This window comes from Marmota monax, unplaced genomic scaffold (assembly GCF_021218885.2).
Source record: "Marmota monax isolate L192 unplaced genomic scaffold, Marmota_monax_Labrador192_F-V1.1 WCK01_AAM20220418_F8-fsc00070, whole genome shotgun sequence".
NCBI classification, from domain to species: Eukaryota; Metazoa; Chordata; class Mammalia; order Rodentia; family Sciuridae; genus Marmota; species Marmota monax.
The window spans coordinates 368,108-390,385 of NW_026692116.1; the positions used below are offsets into that span (position 1 = coordinate 368,108).

At 40.2% G+C, this 22,278-nt stretch overlaps 1 protein-coding gene across 3 annotated transcripts in view; it reads left to right on the top strand.

The window, feature by feature from the left end:
- Window positions 1-946: 946 nt before the first annotated feature.
- Window positions 947-22,278, top strand: part of Lrrc8b (leucine rich repeat containing 8 VRAC subunit B) — a 71,015-nt gene continuing 49,683 nt past the window's right edge. For 2 of the 3 annotated variants that reach the window (XM_058585047.1, XM_046461387.2), the window contains exon 1: window positions 953-1,075. The gene's annotated coding sequence lies outside the window, so the exon portion shown is untranslated. Of the gene's footprint in view, window positions 1,076-22,278 lie in introns of all 3 variants that reach the window. The other variant, XM_046461397.2, reaches the window with a different exon arrangement.

Sequence of the window (22,278 nt, forward strand, 5' to 3'; positions counted from 1 at the left end):
TATTCTTCAAATTGAAGGCCACCAAACTGTAAAGGAAGCAGGTAGGGCCGCAGATAGGGTGGACCTGCAGTTGATAAGCAGTAAAATACTGTTTATGAGTATAGGGATGGTCGCTCTACCATGTTGTCCCCTCCTCATCATTAGGAAAGGACATTGGAAAGAGGTAACTGATACCTGAGGCCCAGAATCTAACTTAATTTAGCCTCTTAGTTTGGTACAAGTGGAAACCTTCTCTACCAAGCGCTCTGCCCTACAATCTTTCCAAGCCTGCAGGGAACCAAGAACCATCAAGGGACTTCTGTGAGTTAAGACCAAGGCTTGCAACTAGCTGCACCCAACCTTTCCCCCAGGGCCCAGCAAGCGTTATGTAAATAACAAGTTACTCCTAGACCTACACGTGAGAAGGCGGGGCCCGACACAAGGTGTACTACCAGAGTTGCTAGGCGCGCCTAGGGGACAGCCCTAAGCCCCTCTCCCTCCAAGCCTCTACAGCCCCGATCTTTCCAGTTCTGCAGCCAAACGTGTGGCTGTTCCCAGCTGCCTGCGGACCCGAGGCTGGGTGAGGGGGCCGGGGCCGCCACATGGCGCGCTTGAGGAGATGGCAGCTGCGCTTTGTTTCCAGCAGCTAGGGTGAGTCACCGGCCCCCGCAGTCCCAAAGCCGGGCAAACACTCAGGCTCAGGCAGCTGAAAAATTTGCAGCAGGAGCGGCTACCCAAGCGGCCGCAGCCTCTTCCTCCTCCTTTTTCTCCTCCGCCGCCGCTGCCACTGCCACTGCCACCGCCGCGGCCGCCGCCTCCACCCTGCCTCCTCCCAGCCTCCGCCCCGTCCCCTCCTCCTCCGCCCGCGAACTTAGTCAGCGGTTCGCTCCTCCGCTCGCCTATTGGCCGGCGGAACGCGACGCGTCACAATGGAGCCGGTCGGAGGCGGCGAGCCGGGCAGCGCCTGGGCTTCCCGCTGAGTCCGCAGCCCCGGGCAGCCGGGAAAGTGCGGGCGCAGGGCCGCCGCCGGCGCGCCCGGAGAGGCGCGGGGCGCACGCTGCGGAGAGCGCCGGCGCCCGGGGCTGGAGTCGCGCAGGTAGGTCGGAGCGTGACACCCGGGCTCGCTAAGGAGGAGTCGAGTCGACCCAGGTGGTGAAGGCGGAGGAGGGCAGGGTAAGGGGACGCAGCAGGTGGGGTTGGCTGAGCAGGTGCGGTTACCTGTCCGTGCCTCACCTGCAAGCGAGGGTGTGGGCAGGTGGCGCGGCCGGAGAGATGAGTGGGGGCTTCACTGCTCCCTTGCCTTTGAGAGAGAGGGGAGCGTTACCCCTGAAAGGACCTCTCCTGGATGCTGGGGTCTCTTGGGGCAGGAGGAGTGGGCAGCCGCGCCAAGTCGATCCCCTCTCTGCCCCAGCACTTGGGCTCTGCACCTGTGTGTGAGTCGTCGGGGCGCCCGGGGAAAAGGTTCTGCTTTCTCAGGCTGGGGTCTCTCCCCAGATGAGTTAAACTCCCTCAAAGGGTCTACATTTGGTTGTTTTCACTTGCCCCTGCCTTGGCGCTGCTTGTTGGCAAACATTTTATGCTTTTGGATACTTGGTATTCGTCTGTAATTTGGTGATATTCGTGGTTCTTCCGTTTGAAGGAGTAGGGGGCAACTGATGCCCATTAAGAGAGACGTTCAGAGTTTCTTTCTCCTGAGCTGTAGTTGAGCAGGTGCTGAGAGGGCAGAAGGGAGGAGGCTGAGAGTTGGCTCATTAATCTGCGTCCTCAACTGACTTCCCAAAGTCCATAGGTTGCCCTTAATCAGATGTCATTTGTGAAAGACTTTTCTCTGTGTCAGAAAGGCTCTCTCTCAATACTCCACCGCCTGTCCCCCACCCCCCCAAAGGACAAACCTAAATTTAAAAACAAAAACCATTGTTTTTGTTTTTTCTTGAATAATCCACCCTGCCTAAAACAGTGTGTGTGCACACACACACACTCACATACACATAAAACCTCTACTGTAAACATATTTGCATAAAAAAATTTTAAATTGTAAACATGTAATCAATTTAAAATAGGTTATTTGTTTAGCGTGTATTGAAAAGAATTAGAAGCTGAGAGTGTAACTCAGTGGTAGAGCACCACGCTTAGTGTGGGCAAGGCCCTGGGTCCAGTCCCAGCGCTTCAACTGTCTATGGCTTCTACTACTAATAATTAAGTGGCATGTGTCTTTACCAGACTGCTGTCTCCCAAGTCTAGGTGTACAGCTAAAATACAGAAAAGAACAGTATAATTAATTAACGAGTCTAGTACCCATCTGTGCACAGGTTACTCCTCCTGAGAACCCCAAATGGTCTGAGTTGTGGATGTCAAGGTGACTTTCCTTGGCCCCTGGCTTTCCTAGTCAGCAGCTCCACTCTTGAAGAGAATGTAAATGACAGTTAATCCCCCAGGTAATTAGGTCTGTATGATTTAAGATTATAAGCTCTAACATGTCTGATACTGCTCTAAGCTTAAAAGAGGGCCCTTCATTCAGGGAGTGGAGTGGATTAATCTGTCATTGGGTGCACAGTTGAGTTGTAGCACTTTTCTTAATACCCACTTTTCAAAGAAAAAAAAAAAGGTGTGTTAGAATTAAGTTTACTGTAATCTATAGAATGAAAACAGCAACATCAATTAAAATAAAAGGCCCTGATGAATACAACTTTAAAAGAATACTAGGTTGTCCAGAGTTTTTTAGACTGATCTATTTTGGTATTTTCTGGTAGGGGCCTGAGATTTGTCATTTTGTGTTTTGCTTTCTGAAGTTGAAGGGGGAAATATTTTAAAATTTAGAAGATGCTGACTTTAACCAGTTTTACATATAAGCAAGTTTTTTAAAATTTCAAATATGTATGTTCCTCTTTTCTCTACAAACCATACAAAAAAAAATAGCCTATTTAATCCAGTGCCTGATTTTCATTTAGTCTCTTTCAAGTTGAATTTTCAAATTTTATTGTTATTTCTCCATCCCAGCTTCTTTCTAGTATCCAGTGATGTTATTAGAAATTAATACATTCTGATTATGTCATGTTACTCCCCAGTTGGTGGAATGGTTTGCATTGCCTTCAGTATAACATCTCTCACTGCTTGTACCCACTTCCAGAGCACTGGAGGTACCAGCAAACAACTTCGACTTGTGCCTACCCAAAAGGAAAAAAGGAATTTTTGGAAACCAAAGCACAGTGGAGAATTAATTTAGCCACTTATAAAATGCCTTCTAATTTGTGTCATGTCTGTTTTCATGTTGCTGACTTCCTTTATTGCTATTGCCTTCTTTCATTTTTATTTCTCATCTCTATTCTCTAAACTTCCTACATGCTTGATAGTGACTTAGTTTTAGCTGGGGTGTAAAATAATGCCTTTGGTAGACATGATAGTCTATTCTTCTTTTTTGGATCATTAAGATTGAGTTTTAATAAAACTAGGCCTAACTCCAATCACTGAATGTTTCTCCTAAATTCTTATCACTGCCATTCACTGAGAACGATCAAAGAAAGGGTAATAATAAACTCCCTGTTCTATGACTTCCTTTCATTTAGGATTCTACTCAATTGCAACACAATTTAAATTTACTCCTTCAATGCTATTGTGAACAGAGTAAAGGAAATGAATAAAAAATGAGTTGTCAGGGCTTCAACCTTGACCTTTCCTTTTTGCCTTTTTGGCCTTTATGCTGTCTTTGATATGGGTCACATGATTCTGCTTGTCCCTTTCCAGGCTGTGTATATTTGAACTTCATCTCCTGCTTCTTCAATTTCAGAGTCCTTTGTAATTCTTCTTGTCTGTCTCATCTTGTGTTCGTTTGCACAGCTTCCTTCTGCAATGCCCACTCTTCTGCAGTAGGACTTTAATGGAAACTGCCAGTGCACAGCTTCTCTTTTTCTTCTGTTTCCAGCTCCATGCAGGGGACTGAGAGCTTCCTCTAAGCATCTCTGATGGAGACCAAATTCTTTAAGGCCAAGTAGCATGTTCCTTTGGATTCTTTTTCACATATGCAAAATTGAGAGCATATTCAAACTTTTTTTATTTTCTTCTGTCAAATTATTTTCAGCATTTCAAAATACTTTAAAAAATAAATAAATAAAACTATTCTTATTTAGAACCAGGAGTTCTTCAGGCTTTTACCTAGGGCTTGAACTTTGCAAACTGATGGGTTTGCACTAGAACTGTCCTCACTTTGGGTTAGTTGCTGGATTAGTTAGCTTTAACTACCAGTTACCAAGACCACAAAGAACAATGGCTTAATCCAAGTGATGTGTGTTTCTCTTTCACATTAAAAGTAAAAGTTATAAACAGATGATCTAGACATGGGTCCTAGTTCTGTATTCTCTTTTATTGGATCTTTCATAAGATGAGCCCCTACCTCATGATCCAAGGTGAAGTTTTAGCCATCACATCCAAGTTCTCAATAGTAGAAGAAGGAAATAAGAAAGTGGTGAAGAGGGGAAAGGCAAGAACCTATGGTCTCTTAAGGAAATTTCCTAGAAATCATCATATTCTTATAGTATCTCATTGTGTAGTACCTAGTGCCTCTTCTCACTTCCTGAATCAGAGTCTGGGAAATATTGTCCTTTACTCATACAGTCTTATTCCTAACTAAAAACATGGTCTGGAGGTCACAAGCTTAGGATAAAATGAATTTGGGGGTATTCAAACACCACAGTTATTCTAAATCTCTCTTTTCTTGACTTGAGGTACCCAAAAGATTCATGAGTTAGACAATACAATAATGTTCAGAGTGGATTGATTTAGGTTATGGGAGATATAGCCTCATCACTGGATTATTCCATTTGATAGATAAGTAGTTTGAATGAACTACTGGGAGGCAACTGCATGCAGATGGGGCATGGCTGGAGGAAGTGGTTCATGTGAGTGGGGAATGCCCTTTCACTATATCTTGTCCTTGGCTCCTTTATCCTTCTGCCATGATGTTCTGCTCCACCTCAGGCCCAGAGCAAGGAATCTGCTAACCACGGACTGAACCTCTGAAACTGTGAGCTCCAAATAAATGTTTTCTTCTCTGAGTTGTTCATGTCAGGTATTTTGGTCTCAGCAACAAAAAACTAACAAACACAAAATGCTAGTTCATATTCCTCCCATTGATTTTTTTATAAATTATCCTGTTTTCCTGATGAAACATCATTGACATTCAAATCCTTTTTAAATATTTGGGCATTTGCCCCAAATGGTGATGATTCCAGACTATAGGGTTGTACCTTGTCATGGGAGGCAGAGGAGGGGGTGTTTGAGAGACAGATAATAACATATTATCACTCCCTGTTAGCATTTATTTCTTAGCTTAAAAACATGGCTCCGATTAAAAGCATGTCTTGTGAAATAAAACAGACCTAGATGCAAATCCTGGCTCTGTCACTTACTCACTGTGCATTCTCAATCTCCTTATCTGTGAACTGGGATGGGATTAAGTGGGGGGGGGGGGAATGGAGTACTTAATATCATGCCTGATAAAAGAAATGATTGCTTTTCCTTTTTAATTTGGCCTAACCTGTGTGAAACTTTTAAAAAATCAACTCTTACTCTATTTTTAGTTACATTTTAAAATTGGTCATCTTTGTGCACAGTCAAATGAATGTATTTGACTTTCTAGTCAAACTTTTTAGAATTGTCTCCAAAATCAGTTTATGACCCCAATAGTAGCAAAATTGTTCTATACCTTTTGTCAAAAACAAGAATAGCCAAGCTTTCTCCTTCCTCATCTTTGATTTGAATGATTTTTGCCTAATATACCCAGACACTAACCATTACCACTATTGAGTATGTTTCATAGTATTTTTAGCAGTTATTTATTAAGCACTGACTGTGTGTCAGACATTATGCTAAATTCTAGAGATGCAACAGTAGGCAAGAATATGTGATTGCTACCCTAATGGAGGCTGCAAGATATTGAGAGAGACAGGAGAATTTATCACTGCATACACATGAAAGTTGCCACTGTGAAAGTTGTTAGGAAGGAGACATACAAGTGCTGTTAAAGCATATGGAAATGGTGACTTAAGGAACAAAATATTGGCCAGTGACTGCAATAACTAAATGAGGAGTTTTGTGGTTTAAAAGGAACTTAGACATGAGATGAGCTGCCCCCAGGCAGGGGCCTGCAGGTTTACAGCACTATTCCAAAGGAGGCAATCATAATGTTTGGAGTCACCTTTAAAATAAGTACATATAATATATAATTTTGCAATGTGAAACTGTGAAAAGGGCTATATAACTCAGGAATGATTTAGTTCTGTTACAGTGTTGTTTGTGCCACACTGAGAGAATCAAGTAGTTGATCTGCATCACCGTTCACAAATTTATTTTGAAGCCATGTAGCCAAATGGGGAAAAACTGTTAAGAGACAGTTTGCAGAAGAATAGGTAGCTCATAAAGCAGCAATGGAAAATGACCCCAGGGTGGGAGGTATGGGCAATGTTTTCAAAGGGTCAGCTGGACTACTATGCCTAGGATGGCCTTTCTCAAAGCCAATGAGGAGCCTAACACCCCATCCCTCTATAACTTTTAGGTTTGTGTAAATAGGAACTCAGCTTGGCAGGGGTGTACCATTGGCAGGGGGGTGTCATTTCCCCTTGCCCTATCCAGCTGAGCTAATGGGGGGGAGACTGTGGGGAAATGTGGCATCTCTAAATCCCTATAACAGCCTTGGAAGAAGCTCTTCTTCCATGTCTCCCACCAATGGTGGTATGGCGTGACTGAACCTTTGGGACAAAGCCATCAGCCCTCAGACTGCAGGTTAGTTCTTGATCAGAGTGGATGCAATAAGATGAATTCTGTTCATCTAAAGATTTTTAAAGTTTATCTCTCTAGGCAAAACTAAATGAGTTTGTTCCTGGCCCCATTTCAATACCGAAATAGGCAGTCCTTAACTGAGCTGTGACTTGTCTTCCAAATGTGAGTCATCATGCAGTTTCTCAAAGGCACCATGTTGGCAACAGTGGTCGGTTTTGCAGGTTACCCCAAGGGAACTCAGGCTGTGCCAGTGCAGCCCTAAGATGCCAGAAGTCTTTCACCTTCACCCTCCCAGGAATGCCCTTGTAACTTGGACTTCTTGCTCTGCATTTGTCCCAGCATTTAGAATTCCTCCCCAATGGGTACATCAAGCTTTGCTCCTACCTGGGAACTTCTCAGATGCAGTTCCCTTTGCCTGGAAAGCTCTTCTCTTATGTATGTGCCTACTACTTCCTTCTCCTTGATGAGTGCCTACTCAAATGTGATCTTAGCTGTCCCTTTCCTAGCTACCTTAGGTAATGTAACCACACCTTTCCCTTCACCTCCACCAGCAGATAAATTCCAAGAAAACAAAGACTTGGTCCCTTTTGTTGACCTGCTCTGCAGTGGGCTTACAAACTACTACATGTAATAGGGTGCAAGTAATTTTACCTCACAGGTCATAAAGGATGTTAATACCTGTGCCATCTACTTCACCAAATAAATGAGGAATGTGGTTTAAAATGCACTAAGACATGAGATGAGCCTGCCCCCAGTCAGGGACCCACTGTTCCAAAGGAAGCATTTCATAATGTTTGGAGCCACCTTTAAAATGAGTGTATCTAATATATAACTTTGCAGTATCATACTGTGGAAAGAGCTACATAATTCAGGAATAATTGAATTCTCTTACAATGTATTTGTGCTATACTGGCAAACTTTAAATACAGATACTTTTTTGATACACCAAGTAGAAACATCTGAGAAAGAGAGCTGTATCATTCTTTGCTGGTAATTGGCTGTTCTCCTGGAGGTGCTGTATTTTTGCAAATAGCAATTCTATTTACTCAATTATCTAACCCAGAACTAGCTCACCCTGGGCTTCTCCTCGCCTCTTCTCTTCTATACCCCTGCTTTATATTATTGGTAACTAATGAGTCTAGAGACACATCCCTCAGGTCCTCCCTTCACCACCCAGCCTCTTTTTTGCTGCCTGAGGCTTTTCTAGGAGCATGAATAATTGTCTTTTGGCTGATAGTGTAGTTTGTAGTCTTGCCTATCTTCCTTCCTCCAACCATAAAATTGATGTCTACACTGCAGTAATCTCTAAAAGGCAAATCTCATCCTAAAGTCATGCTTTGGGATGGTGCCCTTTGCTATAAGGAGCAAGCCCGAGTGCAGCAGTATATCATATAATAAAGTCTCTCCATATGGCTTCAGTAACTCCTCGCTTTCACCTTTTGCTACTCTGTCATTTCTTCATCCCCAGTGCATATACCATGGATACAGTTATAGCCCCATACTGAGCCATCCTGAACTATTTGCAGTACAAGGGAAAAGGTTCTAGGTAGCCAAATGGCTTCACTCCCTGGTTGTTGTATTCCTTCCTTTATCAGGGATCCTCTTGTCAAACCTGTGCCCATCTTACAAGACTGAGTTCAAACGTCCTTCTTCTGAAAGTCCATTTCTGACTCTGCCTTCTGCCTGTTCTTCCCGAGAGCCCCTCACTCTTGCCTCTGTGCTGCCTTGAGCCATGTTTCCCAATCCTTGAGCCTATGCCAGAGAACACCTCCATTTCCTCCTGAGTGTTCCTTCAAGATAAAGAATATATTTTGTTCATCTGCTGGGCTTCCTGGACTGGGCTTCAGACCTAATGTACTGTGGACATGCAATAAGTGGATATCTAGAGAGAATTAGGAATGAAATTCAGCATATATATTACCCACTCCAGGGCTTTATTTCAATAACATACTTTTGACTCCTATTTGACCAAGACTTGAAAGAATATCCCCTGGAAGGTTAGAATTAATAAGATATATTATACCTGCTGTTAATAGGTATCAGATGAATGGCCAAAATACTTCATCAGTGAGATAGTGTTTCTTGAACATTTACTGGGCTCAGAGTTCCAGATTTAGCAACTTGGAAGGGATGCTGAGGGCAACTTTTGCACTTTTCTGAAATAATTTGTGTCTTTGTCTTTCCATTAGAAGTCAGAATTTTAGATGGTCATTTCTTGGCTTACAGGGAGTTTAAAACAGTACCTCCATTTTCCTTTGAGTACCCTTTAAAGAATTGTGAAAAGCTGTGTGCTATACTAATTTTCTAAGTTAATAGCTAAAGTTTATCATTAGTTTAAATATTTGTAAATGGTGACATTTCTGACAATATAAATATTGATTTAAAAAAAAACTCTTAAATGAACCCAGTGGAAACTAAATTAAATGTCAAAATGATTTGCTATTTATCATCATCTATGTAAAAAACACAACAAGCTTTTCTACAAAACTCAGCAGATTTATATAGTTCTTTTTGTTCATAGAACTAATTTATTCCTCTCCGTCTTCAAAACTTAATCCAATATATGATTCTTTTGTTTGAAAGTTTTCTCTTGAGTATCTTTTATACTCTAGTCACACACATACACATATGCACAGAGTTAATTTTTTTAAGTGCTTGTGACAATAAAGCCCTAAATAGTAAATAAAATTTCTTTTGGATTGCACTATGATTTACTAGTATACAGCTGATCATAACAACAAGTATGTTAAAAATGTTTATGCTTATTACTCATAGGTGAAATTTTACTGGTAAAACATCTCTTGAATGAGAGTTATAGGGAGTTAAACATAGTTTATTTATGCATAGGTAAATATTGGTTGTGAGAATAAGATAGACTTAATAAACAAATGCTTAAAAAAAACTGGAGTGCTTAAGAAATCTTGCCTCATAAATAAGTTTAGGGAATAAAACAGTGAAATTCAACTCTATAGTTTAAACTCTTGATCATATGCTATTAGTCAGCTTTATTGCTATGACAGAATACCTGAGAAAAACAACTTAAAGGAGATTTGAGCATGAGGTATGGCAGAACATCACTGCAGAAAAGGGCATGGTGGGGGAAAGCCAGGGACAAGATATAATTCCTAACTGCACACCCCCAAGAACCTGACTCCTTCCAACTAGACCCCACCTCTGCAGTTTCCACCATCCTCCAATAGTCCATTCAGCCATGAATCCCTCAATAGATGAATCCATCCATGAGGTCAGATCTCTCATGATCACTTCCCCAAATCTCCACCTCCGAACATCGCTGCATTGAGAACTAAGACTTCAGCACATGAGCTTTTGGGGGAAACGTCACATTTAAACCACAGACTGATCAGAAAAATGGTTTTCAGTGTTCTACTGACTGATAACTTGATTAGGTCCTCCTTCATTGTTGCTCTAAGGAAAGAAATGGAAACTTTTCTTCTCACTCCCGAAAGAATTTGCTTCTCTGTCATGGAAGTCTTTCACTTTCTCAACATCTATAACCCTATGGGTCTTTCAAAATGACCCTTTGCTCCGTGGCCTGAAATTTGCACTCCCCACAAGACAGTGCACTATAAACCAACTACTGAGAAATGAGGGTTTGCCCTTTTGTAATGTGGGAAAAGAAGGAATTTGAAAGGGGAAAAAGGAAGACCATGCATCAGGTATTTTGAAGGACATGCTGTTAGGCAAGTGTTAGTTTATGATTTGAAAGTATGTTCCATTGTAGTACATTTTCCTACTACAACATACCTCCAAATCTCTTACTCTCACTTAAAGATTGCACATTTGAATGCTAAAACAGACAAAAATAACACTTCTCAACCTAGCTATCAACTCTAAAGGGTAAAATGTCCCCACATTTATATCAATTTAAGTATTTCCTTTTGGTAGGCAGGGGCATTCAGTAGGGAAAAAGCATGGTTAGATTACGTTACTCTTTTCATTATACACAATGGATAACAAAGTGTTTTATCACCATCATCCATTTTAAGAACACATGTACAAACTCTCCTAGAACAGACAGAAATTATTCTGTACATATTTTTGATACTCACTGTTACAGAAAAAGAACTTCAGTTAAAGATCATCAAACATGCCAGGTGTTGTGGTTGCACACCTATAATCCCAGTGGCTTGGGAGGCTGAGACAGGACAATCACAAGTTCAAAACCAGCCTCAGCAACTTTGAGGCACTAAGCAACTCAGTGAGACTCTGTCTCTAAATAAAATATAAAATAGAGGTGGGGATGTGGCTTAGAGGTTGTGTACCCTGAGTTCAATCCCCGGTACCCCCTCCCCCCCAAAAAATCACCAAACTCTTAACTGATAGCTGGGTTAACAGATAACTGTTTTTTAAGAACAATTATTAATCCTATTGGAAAAAAATGCTTAAGATTTTATTAAGAATGCTAATTTCTTCCCAAAAGGAGTCTATAAATTGTAACATGTAAAAATATTTGGCTCCAAGACCCAGAATAGCAAAAACAATGCTAAGCAGGGAGTGTGAATCAGGCGGTATAGCGATACCAGACTTCAAACTATACTACAGAGCAATAGTAGCAAAAACAGCATGGTACTGGTACCAAAACAGGCGGGTGGACCAATGGTACAGAATAGAGGACACAGAAACCAATCCACAAAACTACAACTACCTTATATTTGATAAAGGGGCTAAAAGCATGCAATGGAGGAAGGATAGCATCTTCAACAAATGGTGCTGGGAAAACTGGAAATCCATATGCAACAAAATGAAACTGAATCCCTTTCTCTCGCCATGCACAAAAGTGAATTCAAAATGGATCAAGGAGCTTGATATCAAATCAGAGACACGCCGTGTGATAGAAGAAAAAGTTGGCTACGATCTACATACTGTGGGGTCGGGCTCCAAATTCCTCAATAGGACACCCATAGCACAAAAGTTAATAACTAGAATCAACAAATGGGACTTACTCAAACTAAAAAGTTTTTTCTCAGCAAAAGATACAATAAGAGAGGTAAATAGAGAGCCTACATCCTGGGAACAAATCTTTACTCCTCACACTTCAGATAGAGCCCTAATATCCAGAGTATACAAAGAACTCAAAAAATTAGACAATAAGAGAACAAACAACCCAATCAACAAATGGGCCAAGGACCTGAACAGACACTTCTCAGAGGAGGACATACAATCAATCAACAAGTACATGAAAAAATGCTCACCATCTCTAGCAGTCAGAGAAATGCAAATCAAAACCACCCTAAGATACCATCTCACTCCAGTTAGATTGGCAGCCATTAGGAAGTCAAACAACAACAAGTGCTGGCGAGGATGTGGGGAAAAGGGTACACTTGTACATTGCTGGTGGGACTGCAAATTGGTGCAGCCAATTTGGAAAGCAGTATGGAGATTTCTTGGAAAGCTGGGAATGGAGCCACCATTTGACCCAGCTATTCCCCTTCTCGGTCTATTCCCTAAAGACCTAAAAAGAGCATGCTACAGGGACACTGCTACATCGATGTTCATAGCAGCACAATTCACAATAGCTAGACTGTGGAACCAACCTAGATGCCCTTCAATGGATGAATGGATAAAAAAAATGTGGCATTTATACACAATGGAGTATTACTCTGCATTAAAAAATGACAAAATCATAGAATTTACAGGGAAATGGATGGCATTAGAGCAGATTATGCTAAGTGAAGCTAGCCAATCCCTAAAAAACAAATGCCAAATGTCTTCTTTGATATAAGGAGAGTAACTAGGAACAGAGTAGGGTCGAAGAGCATGAGAAGAAGATTAACATTAAACAGGGATGAGAGGTGGGAGGGAAAGGGAGAGAGAAGGGAAAAGGCATGGAAATGGAAGGAGACCCTCAGAGTTATACAAAAGTACATACAAGAGGAAGTGAGGGGAAGGGGAAAAATAATATAAGGGGGACAAACGAATGTCAGTAGAGGGAGCAGAGAGAGAAGAGGGGAGGGGAGGGGAGGGGAGCGGGGGGGGGGGAGGGGAGGGGAGGGGAGGGGGATAGTAGAGGATAGGAAAGGCAGCAGCATACAACAGACACTAGTATGGCAATGTGTAAATCAACGGATGTGTAACTGATGTGATTCTGCAATCTGTATATGGGGTAAAAATGGGAGCTCATAACCCACTTGAATCAAATTGTGAAATATGATATATCAAGAACTATGTAATGTTTTGAACAGCCAACAATAAAAAATTAAAAAAAAAATATTTGGCTCCAGGTTAGACGAGACATTTATTTTTCTTGGTGGAAAAATGCAGTCTGAGAGGAGTTGAGCATAGTTTGCAGTTGACCTGGTTGTTGTCCTGTTGAGTGGAAAGCCTTTCTTTGGAAACCTCCCAGTTACTCCAAGTTTTTCTGGAGGCTCTGGCCCTCCATGAGAGGATATGGTGCAACTGTCCCTGCTCTTTTGCTTTCTCTCAACAGCTTATAGCAAGTCTTTCCTGAAACACTTTATAGGAACCTACACGATATCATCTATTACATCGTGTCACTTCTAACACACTCAAGTTTTTTGTTTCTCACATTTATGCTCATGATAACTTGTAATACATGGAGCAAGTATTATACCCCTATGATACAAATCCCCATTTGTATCATAGGGGTATAATATGATATTATTATGTAGCTTTGCTTAGCAAACCTCACACTTAGTGGCAGATCTGGTATTCAAATCTAGATAAAGCAGCTTTTTCTACAATATAGTGCCTGACTCCTTTTCACAGATGTATTATTTTATAAAAGGCTCTCACAATTGGGAAACTTGACTGAAAGAAATAATATGAAAATGAAGTGAAACAGATATATTTGTAAAATGCCTAGTAGAAAGTGTGGCTCATAGCAGAACCCAGATTTTTTAAAAAGAAAAATAATCATATTTGAGTCTTTGTTCTGATGTGTTTCATTTAATGTGTGTGTGTGTGTATTAATTATTCAATAGTTTTTGTTTTTGAACACTTAATATATGCCAGGCATCATCAGGTACTGGGACTAATAAATCCAATGATGAAGAACAGAAAAAATCCTTTGTTTATGCACTGAACATCCTAGGGGAGGGAAGCTAGGCAATAAGCAAATGCAAGGGATAATGTCATATAATAGATGGTATGAAGAAAAATAAAGCAGCATGAAGGACTGGAGAGTGATTAGTGGTAGGAATTAGCTGGGTGGCCAGGGACAGCATTCCTGGGGGACATTTGTGAGAAGTCCTTCATGTGATGCTCACCTGATTCTGACTCTAAGACTTTGGGTCGGGTAAGTTGATTCAAGTCATGGTATGCTGGAGTTATGTGGAAGAGATCCGACAGAGTAGATGGATTTTTAAGTAGTATTCCTTTTAGGTATCCTTGAGGATCTTTTCCAGAATGTACATGTAATCACATGCATACAGTTTTAACATGCCTTGAAATCATCCTTAGAAACCCTCTCCACATTCATGCCTCTGTTCTAGTTCTGTCATTTCTTTTTACTGATAAGACATTAAGGTTGAGAAAGGCAAAGTAAAAATTGTCTACAATGTCATGACTATTTAGTGGTTAAATCAAGGACCTAAGATTTCCAGAGAGTTTTCCACTGCTTTGTTCATTAAAATGTGTAAGTAGCTAAAGCATTACATTCTGTAAAGATTGGGGGTCAGTGAATTTGACCTTTGTTGACAGAAATTAAAACAATTATAGTCTCTAAAGCAGCTCCTATTTCTTATGTTCTGTTATAGCCTGAATGTTGGTGTCCTTCTCAAGATTTATGGGTAGGAACCTAACCCCTAAGGCGATAGTGTTGAGAGGTGAGGCCTTGGGAAGTGACTGGCTCTTGAGGGTGGAGTCCTCATGAATGATACTGGTGCCATATAAAACAAAGGCTTGCATTAGCCAGTTTTCTATCACTACAACAAAATGCCTGAAACAGGAATTTTCCTAAAGAAAAGAGGTTTGTTTAGCACATTGTTTTGATGGCTGAAAGTCCACACAACATAGCCCAGGCTTTGGCTCCATTTTGGATGGTTGAACATGTACAAAGGAAGGATCACAACTCTAGCCTGGAGGCAGAAGGAGCAGAAGGAGCCAGGCTTTCTACTGAACTACCAAAGGGTGGCATAAGATCTACTTCACACCCCCAGTGACCTAATGGTCTCCACCAGGCCATACCTCTTCAAGGTTCCACCACTTCCCAATACTGCCACCCTGTGGACCAAGCCTTTACCATGGGGGCCTCAGGGGAGCACCCAGATCATTTCCAAATCAGCAAGATCCAAAGGAGCTTGTTTGCCCCTTCCTCCATGTGAAGAAACAGTGAGGAATCACTGTAAGGAGTGAGTCCTCACCAGACACCAAATCTGCCAGGGCTTTGACATGGACTTCCCAGGTCCTAGGACTGTGAGAAATGAACATTTGTTGTTTACAGACTACCCCATTTATGACATTTTTCTGTAGCAGCCTGAATGACCTGGGATGTGCATCATTTTATGTAGAGTAAAACTCCCCCAAGTGGGAGATGGTTTGGGTGGCTCTTTTCCCATTTACTAAAATATAAACAAAATATCAGGCTAATGGCAAGAAAGAAAAATGCCAAGAAATGGAGAACTAGAAGTGGGGATACTTCTCTTTCCTCATGGCTGAAACTTGGCACTCCATGGTTTTAAGGAATGGGTAGGGAATGCTATGACTTTCAAGGTCTTTGTACAGATAGCAGAATGACAAGAGATGGGAAAAGTGTTGTCCCTCTTTCTACAGAGGCAGTGATTGTCTTAGAGTGAATCAAAAATCCTCCCTACCCAGCAGTTTCCTCTGGAGACATTTGATACAACTTGGAGATAAACTTAGTCACTGTCAGGAAAATATTCATTGTAGCAACTTATCTTTCCAACCAGACTTCCTAAAGATGTCTCAACTCTTCCTATTACAAAATAACTCAAATTGTTAAGTAGTAATCATCCACACTGTGGAATTAAATCATGATTTCCCAAAGTAGCTGCTATTCAAAGATTTTAATTTGCATCTTCAAGATTCTCTAGTAAAATACTTCTAATTTTAAAATCTCAGAATTCTAGCAAGTCTACTTCCTCTAAACATTGATATTTATTGAGCTTTTAGACTGATTTTTTTGTTGTTATTCTTATAAATGCAAAGAAAACCTCATATTTTTTTTTCTTTTTTCTTCTCCCCCCCCCCTCCTTAATTCACTGATGACTCTAATCGAAGAAATTCTTACCTTTTCTCTCAATCAGTGAAAGGCCCTTTCCCCTATATTTCTCTCCCCACCCCCATTTTTTGGAATTTCTAGCCTACTTTTTCATCTGTGTGCCTTGTTACTATGGTAATAGGCAGCACAGAAATAGAGAACAAAGCAGATGTAGTAAGCATCTCCTGCATGGTTTATAATGCTGAAAAGGGATCTAGCTCTTTCAGGCATTCTTTATTGGTGGCAGAACCAGACCAGCCCAACTGGGAGGGGTACTGGAACTATGGGCTGATTTGGATCCTGCTATTCCCATTTTCCTACACTTCACCACTCCTTTCTTTGAGACCCAGGAATCATGAAGATGAAGAAAGATCAATAGGAGCATATGAAGAGGATGTGGTAGAAAAATTAGCACCATAATAATAGTCAACACACTGCAAAGAACCTATGTTTCTGCTGAAGCATATTACATAAAAGGGTATATTGGACATTTTTAAAGATTATCAATCCTCCCTCCCCCTCCCTCCCTCTCCCTCTCCCTCTCCCCCCCTCCCTCCCTCCCTCCCTCTCCCCTTCCCCCCTCTTTCCCTCTCTCCCTCCCCTCTCCTATTTTTATTTTTGGTACTGGGGATTGATCTCCAGGGGCACTCTACCACTGAGCTACATCTTCAGTTCTTTTTCTTTTGAAACTTGGCCTCACCTAAGTGCTGAGGTTAGCTTTGAACTTATGGTCCACTGCCTCAGCCTCATAATTCACTGGGATTACATGCATGTGCCATCTTGCCTGGCTACCAGTCATTAATTCTATTGCTCGAATTTGCACCATTCAACTTAATCTTTCACTAGAGAAGATTTGCCACCTTAGAAGTTCCCCCTTTTCAAGGCATTTAACTTGTGGTAGATTTTCTTTTAATTTTAAAAAAATAAGTAGTCAATTAATGCATGCTTATTTTGTATTTGCTTTAGAATTACATTAAAATATTGTGAAAATTAATGACATCCATAAGATACAGGAATTACCTAGTGTTTAACCTTCTACATGCATATTCATTCTTTCATATATTACCTCTTTATTATATTCCTAGATATCCCTAGTGAACTTCCCAAAGATTAAATAAAGCATCTCAGTTACTCAGTTCTACTTTCTGTATAATTATTTTGAAACTTATCATTATTTTTAAGTTTTATATTGCTTATATTTTTCTGTTTAGATTGAATATACAATCTAAAATAACAAGTATATTTTAGAATATAAAGTCATTGTCCACAATTCAAATTTTTAGACCTAAACAGGCTGATTGATTCATTGGCCTATTGTATTATGTTATGAGGTCCTAAACTTCCTTCCAGGTCTAAATTCTTCTAACTTTATCCATTTGGCTTCTTTTTACCTGATGAACCCATATTTTTCAACTTTGTTATTTTCTGTGGTGGCTCTATTACTGATTTGAATTATACTTGGAATGAATGCCACACTTAGAATTTAAAAAAAAAAAATACCCACATGGAGTATTTCTCCCTGCCCAGGTCAGTTTTTCCTCTTGGTGGCATGAATGAAGGAGAGCAGAGGAGTGGGATTTGGGACACACGTATTGACTTTGGCTCAGCCTCTGCCTGGGGTGGGCTTGGAGGTGCAGTTTTAGACCAGTAAACAGCATAGGGCTTGACTGGGAATGGTCCAGGAAGTTTTTGAAGTAGAGGGTGGTGACAAAGTTGTTTAGGGACAATAAAAATGGCAGCTGTATGAAGGATGTGATGGAGGTGAGTGAGATCATGTTGGGGGCCATGAGATGGAATAGAGGAGAGTAATATAAAAAATATTTGAGGGAGAAAATGTCATAGGATTAAATATTTCCTTTTATACTATGATAATTAAGTCAACTATGTTTACTGAGATTTTACTAATTTTATTATAACTTCTTATCTTCAAATCCTTTTTCAGGGAAGGAATGGATTTTGTTCTCCATGAAATCCTCACTTGTGTATTAGTTTACCAGAGTGAGAATACATGGCATTAACCACAACCTTAAATACCACATCACTCCTAAATGTGAATGTTTTCTGACAGGAAATGAAACAGGATTTGGAGAAATAGTGGTTGATCTTTGAGAAGAGTGAAGGCTCCTTTTGCACAGGCAAGGTGTACTGAAACCAGGTAGTCCCTCTGTGCAGCTCATTATCTTCCAGGAGGCTAGAAAACTGTGGATGTACTGGATAGGTTTCAGGCTGGGAGAACAGAGGTTGTGTTTGTGAGGAGTTTCCTCTTCTGTGAACTACTATTCTCTGAACACCTTCTGGGCAGAGGTAGTTTCCATTGCTTTTGATGTTATCATCAATGTGAAGGTAGAAAATAGGCCAGGTAGAATGAGTTTTTTACCAATTCAGAAGCTAGCATTCTGGGAGATTGTGTAACTTGACTGAAGTGGAGGCAAAGGATAGCCAGCAGACTCAGCAGACTCAGTCTCTTTGTGTAGGTATCTACTACATCATGTGACTGAAGTAGCCAACTTTGTATACTCATGAGAGCAGAAAGGACTGACAATACCAAGAATAAGCTTTTACTGACCATTTTAACAGCTGCTCTCTTGATACTGACCATCACATAATTTGTTTGTGGTTTAGTTTTTTTTTTTAATGTGATACATGGATTTTACTTTTTTAATATTTATTTTTTAGTTATAAGTGGACACAATATCTTTATTTTATTTTATGTGGTGCTGAGGATCAAATCCAGTGCCTCATGCGTGCTAAACCAGCGCTCTACCTCTGAGCCATAACCCCAGCCCCTGGATTTTATTTTTAAAGGGATTAAAATTCTGGTAACATTTGAACTTGAACTTAACCCAAGGCCATTCTCATGTACCAGGAAGAAGGACTGAGACAGAGACCTGCTGGCCCTAAATGTATCTTGCTTTTGTGACTTTCTAGTTATGTTTTATTTGCTGAACTTTCACCCCCCTTTAGATGAGGACCTAGTAAAGGAGATTGATCTGTTAGGACTAATATTTTGAATTCTGTGGTATGGCTTTCACAGTGGCCCAGCCTCTGCCTTCTTTGTAGCTTCTCTGAACTTCAGGGTTGCAAGATGGTCCCTCTACCTGCCCTCCTTCATCTGTAACACATATGATTGCAATAAAATAATTGACTAGCTATTTGATTAATCTTTGTTTCTATCACCAGTCTGTAAGTTCTGTGAGGAGAAGGGATAGCAGCTCTATGGTGAAGTTATTCATTTCGTTTGCCACTGTTGATTCTCCAGTGCCGTTCACCATGTAGTGGCCACTAATTAATGACAGAGTGAATCATTGAATAAATGCATGCGTGTTTACTTTGTTGTACATTCCATCCAGCCAGGCTGCCTTTTTTTTACCCCCTCAGTTTTATCTGAGGATTATTCACATTGATGCCAGTTTTATTATTTCAAGTTTACTAGTTGTGTAAACTCTGATAAGTAAGTCATATAATTCAGTCTCATTTGCTTTATCAGTAAAATGGAGAACTTCTTTTGGGTCCTTACTCTGGACTTGTAAATATTTTTAGCTGGAAATGAAAAAAGACATTTGGGAGAAATTGTGCTTGCTCTATGGAAAAATCAAGTCTGGTTTTGCACAGGTAAAGTCTGCTAAAACTTGGGAATTCCTCTGTGCAGGACTGCTCATTATCTTCCAGGAAGCTAGAGAACTATTAGGGAAAGGAAATAGTAGGAAAATTTCTACCTGTTTTATCTTTTGACATTTTATAATTTCCCAGTTCAGCTAACTATGCTTAAATTAACCTTTTCTTTGTTAAAGTAGAGTGAAATTATTTAATATAGAAAAAATAGATTTGTATAGTTGTTGATCAAATAGGAACACTGCAGGCAAATTGGAAGAAAGGTAGCTGTCCCAGGACTAGAGCAGTAAAGTTTCTGAAATTTAACCTTGTTCAGCAATGAGATAAGGAGTAGGGGAAAAACCCTTACGGTCCTTTATAATTTCCATCCATACTTTGAGATATGTAGACAATAACCTGGAAGTCTTTTATACTAATTGATTACCCATGGGATAATAGTACTCAAAGTTCTCGAAGAAGGTACAACTCTTTATTTGTTAGAGGTTTTAAAACTTGTACATGATAACAAAATCAATAACACTGGCAATTTCCTTAAAGCAATCTATAGAAGAGAAAGTTTATTATAATAATATGATCTAATTTTTTTCTTCTTGGATTTCTTTATGATTGCCAATAATTAACTTTAACCAAACCGATTAAAAATACAACACTCATTGCTACTAGGAAAATACAGATTTTTTTTTTTTTTTTTTTGTAAAATTGCACATTTTAACTATATTTTTTAAAACCTCTCTGTCACAGGAAGTCTGAATGACATTCTCATGGCTATCAGAAAAGGGAAAGCAATATTGAGAAAACCTGACATTGAAAGAGAAGGAAAAGAATTTTAAACATTAAAACTGGTAAACAACTGTGGTACATCCACACATGGAGTATTATATAGCACCAAAAAGAAATCAGCTATGAAGCTGCAAAAAGACGTGGTGGAATTGCAACTGCACATTTACTCAGTGAAAGAATCCCATCCTGGAGTATCTACATAATGAATGACACTGACTACATGACTCTAGAAAGAAGGCATAGGGGCAGTCAGATCAGAGGTCTCCAGGACCTCTGGAGCGAAGCAAGGAAAGAACAGGTAGAGTGCCCAGGAATTTTCGTGTAGTAAACTCCTCTTGTGTAGGACATTTGGATGACAGACATGTCACTGTGCATCTGCACAGTTTACATTAGAGTTGTCCCACTTATATGGACTGTGGGATGGGTGAAACTAGCTAATTCAAATATGCAGCATCTCACATAGTTGCCACTTTTGTGGTGAGAACTTTTAGCATCCACTGTCAGTCAGGTTTTTCTTTTCTTTCTTTCTTTTCCCCCCAGAATACAATGTATCAACATTAACAAGAGTCAGCATGCTGAACAATAGACCCCTTGACTTCCTCCTATCTGTCTGTACTTTGTATCCCAAACCTGCATCTCCCCAAGTCCTCCACCCTCCCAGTCTCTGGTACAGCCATTCTTTTCTTTACCTCTAGGATACTATTATCCCTACCAGAGAAGCTGACTGCCCAGTCGACTGTTGCCGATTCCAGCTGCCCCTTGCGCCACTTTAATCAGAAATTTTCCACTAATAATTCTCATCACAGACCTCCAGGGCAGCAGCATGCAGCCCCTGAGAAGGATAATGTGACATTGTCATTTGTGTTACCTTTGTATTTTAAAATGCCCTGAGAGTGTTTGATCCTCAGCAAGCTATCAGAATCAATGGTTTTATGAGTGTGCAGAGGGTAATTTTTAGGTCCTGAGCAGAGAAAAGTAAATATGAATATTTCTCTGCCATTCACAGATGAAGGCTCTGAGATCAAAGGGCCTGAGTGACACATCCATATCCCTGCAGATGATGCCAATATGATCTAGTTTTTGAAAAACAAGCCATGGTGTTTTAAATGTCTAAATTTATGACGTAAGGATACACAGTTACCTTGTATGAAGGAGATCAGAGAAAGAAAACTGTTACATAGTGTGTTTGATTCTTTTGTGTTTTTCCTTTCCAGAAACTTCTCAGCAATGTTACCCACCATGAAGCCTTATTTGGAAAAAAAAAAAAAAAATAAAGTTCTAAACAAAATGTTTCCTTCCCTAATGAGATTTTGTTTTGGTATTTTATTGTCAGTGTGCTGGGAATTTTGAAATGTTCTCTGTGTATTTCTGATTCTGACCTAATAATCTCATTTGGATTTACCAGGCTCAGCAGCTGTTGTTTTTTTTATCGACTATTGCTAAGTCGTATTAAGGTCCAAAATTGAAAAACCCTTTCTCCTATGTTGGCCTAGATTATTCAGAGTTTTATAAAATTTAAGCCTTTCTCCAATGTTTGTAGTTTTTAATTTACTTATAAGAAAACCTAGAATAATGTTGATAAAATCCCAGGAAGGTGTTTTAGATAGGCTAAGCCTGTGCAGATCTCTCACAGAGTGGTTCTGAAGCCAGCCGTGCTGTTTGCAAATAGACACTCTGTAAATTCATCCATTCTCTTTTCTGCTGGAGGAAGAAGAGACCTCAATTCCTTTGTAATTTAAGTGGTGTTGGTGTATTGCACTAGGCATTTGCAGTTTAATGTTAATGATTGTGTGTAGCACAGCAGAATGCAAAGTTGAGAAATGAAAGCCTTTGAGAATGTCCTGGGAGAGCATAAACTCAGAACTCTAACCATTTTATTGGATGATTCTGCCATTTTACTTGGGGAAGAAATCACAAGTTGAATTTTGCCTTGCCTT